Raw genomic sequence first — 4,355 nt, 5'->3', positions numbered from 1 at the left:
CTTTGGTTTCTATTTTTTACAGGACCATCCTACTATGACTTCCCTTCCTCCTCTTCCTGAGGGTGGAGAAGTCGAAGAACAGGCCATCATTGCCGAAGATACTCAAGGTTCTTCTATTCCTGAAAGTGAAGTCGCGGGTTCTCACAAATCTGCGGCTTCTCATGAAAAAGAAGTTGAGTCTGCACTACTGCAAAAAGGCTTATAGCCTCCTTGGCCGGGGCACTCGATGGGTCTCTCCGTCAAGCTCAGGGTCGAGGTCGAGGCGGGATCCCACGATCTGAGACTTGTTAGGTTTATTTTGTCAACCAACTCTCCCGGTCGCAACTCCGCGCCGGTCGCCCTGCACCTCGTACGGAACACCGCGCCGGCCTCCATGCGCTCCGTCCCAAGCGCAGCGGCGCCAACCCCTCCAACGCCAGCCGCCCTGCACCCCGTCCCAAGCGCCGCGGCGGCAGCTCCCTCCAACGCCGCCGCCCTGCACCCCGTCCCGAACGCTGCGACGGCAGCCCAGTCCAACGCCGCCCCAACGCGAGCCCTGCATCCCCTACACCTCGCCGTAGGACGCCGCCCTGAATCCCCAACGCGCGCCTTTTCCCTGCGTCCCCAACCTCTGGTCTGCCCTGCATCCCCAACGCCGTCGCCCTTCCTTCCCGCGTTCCTGGCCGTCTCTTCCAGCAGCAGGTGAGAACTCCCGTCCAATCTCATTCAGATCGAGTCGCAGGACGAAGTGACCTTTTAGTACTCTGCCGTCATGTAAAAAGAACACCAATTTGATGCTGTTGGTAGAGCAGTACTAGCTAGATTGACTGCAGGGCTGCAATCACTTGGTGGTTCAGATCGGATTGGGTACACTTTTGTGTTCTCCAAAGTTGAACAGTTCTTGGACTGCCCACATATGCAGCGCAGTAGCAGCCTGCTAATTCTGCAGTTTGAGTGTTCATTACTGGATTTGAAAACTGCTGCATAAGTTATCTGTTTATCTTGACTTCCAGCAGCCTTTTTTTGTGTATTGAATGGAACGAAAATAAATCTGTAGCATTTTTGCAATAGAGCCAAGTCAGCAGCAAGATCTGATAGCAATTAGTTCCTAAAATGTGTTTGCGTTTGGCAGAAAAAAAGTATAAGAAGAAGCATGTGATTCAGATTAGTTTTAGTGCAATTTTTTTCATGTAGTCACCGTAGTGTGTTTGTGGTTGGCACAGAAAGAATAAGAAAAATCATGCGATTGTGATGTAGTAGTACGAAGCTTCTAACTGCAATCAGAACTTGCTATTGACTTGGCTCTGTTGGACTTTGTCTAATATCTGTTACAGAGTTTCAGATAGTTTTACAAATCACGGGAACTCCACAAGGCAAACTCTTGGCATTTTGATAAATACATACTCATATATATTGGAGTGGGTACTCCAGGTTGTGGCAGTCTAAAAATACTATGCACTTGCTCCTCACTTGAGTGGGTACTCCATGTAGAAGTACAACACAAGAAACTAGCAAATGAATACGTATATATATTTTAGACCTACTTAAAAGTAGAGATGTATTTGCTTGCACTTGTATTATGCAAGTAATCTATGCTAGAGCACAGATTTGGGGTCATTAGGCATAGATTTTATTTGCGCGGCAGCAGTGTCGAAACACATTTTTACCTGCATAACTTTACATTCAATAGCTTGCAGCTATTAAAGTAGCACTTGAGTTTATTCCCTAATCATTGTAGTACTATTACTGATATGAGCAGAACCCACTTTACCTGATGTGTTAGTGCGGGCTGCTATTATCATCATTTTCCTCAGATTTCTAAGTTGTTGAAAACATAATAGCTAATACTACCATCTTTATGTAGGAATTGAAGAATCTTCGGACAGATAAGACTCATTTGCTGATTTTCTGATTCTCCTCCCGCTTCTGAAATTGAAGAAGGTACTGCAGAAGAAACTAAGTCACAAGATCAGCCATCGAAGGAGAAAAAGGCACGGTGGGCAAGCTCACGGCACGATACAGTAATTTTCAAGATCATGTCGCAAGACTCATTTGCTGTTTCAGTATGGTTTCTTTCAGCCTTCCTGAGTAAATATTTCCCATGTTGGCAAGTATAAACGAGTGTACTTCATAATGACCTCTTTGTTAGGTGGTCGTGGAGCAGACATTGATATCTTATGTGAAGCGAGAGGTGAAGTCATCTTTCTTTTGCATAAAACTTACTTTCTACAAATTACATGCATCTTCATAATGAATGCTAATATTTTTGCAGGATGATTTCTTTGGGACACTACATGACATATTGGCCCAAATGGAGAAGTGACTGAACTGCAACCTGTACCTGATGCACGTGTAGCTGTTATGAAATTTAAGTTCCATGGAATGGCAATTGACCTTCTCTATGCCAGTGTATCGCTTTCAGTAATGCCACCAGTAAGTGTGCATTTTATTTAATACTTGTTTGTGTTCTTAAATGCTTCTGCTGCACCTGTAATAGTATACTGTTATGCACCGAGTATGCAATGCACTTGAGGCATAATGTATTGCTTTGACTGCTCAAGTTTTCTTCTGTGAGCTTCCCTGCTTTAATGTCGTCTCTAACAGTCGCACACCGCAAATGCATGTTTTTTCTACATGATTAATAATAATGGAAATCAGTTAATTAACACTAAAGCTAGATGAAAACAGGAAGCAACATATTCTCTACTGTGAGGAGGACTAGTTCTTATGATGGCACACTAGAAAGCACAAATCTTAGTTAGTTTTTATTTTTCGAAAAACACTTCAGTTGATATTACTTGAGAGGCGTTCTGCGGCTTATGAACTGCGGGTGGATTTCGAACCATCAAGCCAGTGTAGCTGTGTGGTCTAGTATTTGTTTTGTGAAACAGTCCACCAAGTTGCAATAAAGTGACTTAAAACTTCTGATTAGATTGGGGCAGTCAACTAATGAAGTCTGTTCACTTCCATTTGCTGATTGTGAGTGTGACACATATACATCTTTGCCATTTTGAAGTTTGTGTGAAATTATGACAACATGCATGCCAGATGCATGTTTTATACTTCGCCCGAATATTTCACATTTGTGGCTGTTGCCATTTTTCTTGTGGTGCTAGTCTGCTTATATGCTTCCATGAGCATGAAACTTCACGTGTTCCATAACTGTTTGAAATTATTCAGTAACCAAATTTTGTCCGATGTAATGTAGTCTATTTTACTATTTCATATGAACTGCCTATACAATGCTAGAATGTTAGCTTTCCTACAAATTTCATATGGTTGTGTTGCTTCAAAAGTGCAGCCTGTTAGTGAAATGAAGAAATACATTATACACCGCTTTTTCATATTTTTCTTATTTTCTGCAGATTTCACCTAATCTATTTTAAAATTTGTATGGGGATAAAAGTTCATCTGAGTGTAAGCTCTATGATTATTCTAGATTTTATAAAAGCAGAACTCGGCAATCCTTACGAACATGATATGTATGCCATTTGAAATATGTCAAAACCTTCTACGGCTACTTATGCTCATGTGTTGCAATACTATGTCTAAGCTATTACGGAGCCCCTTAATTCTTTGATTTTTCATTATCAATGATGCTTATTTTCCCTTTTGTCATTCTAGGACTGGTAAGATTCTCAAGAAGTATGACAAGAGAACTGGGCCCACTATCCGTCTTCCCTTCATTCAAAATGTGCTGCTTCAACCTTTTTTCACCAGCTTGTGAAGCAGTGTGAGGTCATACTCGACCAGGTCCTGCCAGGTCATGCTCGACCAGGTCCTGCCATCTGTATAAAACGAAGATGGAAAAGAAGATATCAACATGAGACAAGCCTTTTAACCCCAGTTCTTCCTTCGGTAGCAGCGGATGCATTCCAGAGCTTGATGAGATTGAGTTCATGGCGAGCATGTAGAGTACATGAAGACCTTGATAAGATAGATTAAAACTTCCGAGCAAATGTTATGTTATGTTATACTTGGTGATGTGAAGGTATCATTGGTACAACATCTTATTGTGTAATCTGAAATATTAGTGAAACATATTTTTAATTTTTATAACATCTTTTTGTGATATTTGGAATATTGGTGGAAATATTATTTATTTTTTTATTATCGAAATTCAAACCAGTGACGGCCATGATAATGGGCCTGTCACTAAAAAACCCATAGGGTTGTGGCCTTCCATCGCAACTAGCGACAAGCATTTCTTTTTGCCTGTCACTAGTATGTACACACTAGTGACAGGCACATGCCTGTCACTAGTAACTTGATACCAGTGACTAGTCATCAGTGACAGGCGCTTTGCCAGTCACTAATAAACCGTTTGAGCCTGTCACTAGTAGCCTATTCTGTAGTAGTGCTGAGGCCAGTGAATC

The 4,355-nt window shown here is 41.9% G+C and overlaps 1 long non-coding RNA gene across 1 annotated transcript; it reads left to right on the top strand.

The window, feature by feature from the left end:
• The first annotated feature begins 2,102 nt into the window (after positions 1-2,102).
• Positions 2,103-3,698, top strand: LOC124681568. Its single transcript, XR_006995934.1, has 3 exons — positions 2,103-2,170; positions 2,252-2,412; positions 3,604-3,698. It is a non-coding gene; the product is annotated as an uncharacterized LOC124681568 (long non-coding RNA).
• Positions 3,699-4,355: the final 657 nt, after the last annotated feature.

This window comes from Lolium rigidum, unplaced genomic scaffold (assembly GCF_022539505.1).
Source record: "Lolium rigidum isolate FL_2022 unplaced genomic scaffold, APGP_CSIRO_Lrig_0.1 contig_46925_1, whole genome shotgun sequence".
Classification (NCBI taxonomy): domain Eukaryota; kingdom Viridiplantae; phylum Streptophyta; class Magnoliopsida; order Poales; family Poaceae; genus Lolium; species Lolium rigidum.
The sequence above is the reverse complement of the archived record's forward strand: the minus strand, read 5'-3'. Positions and strand labels throughout refer to the sequence as shown.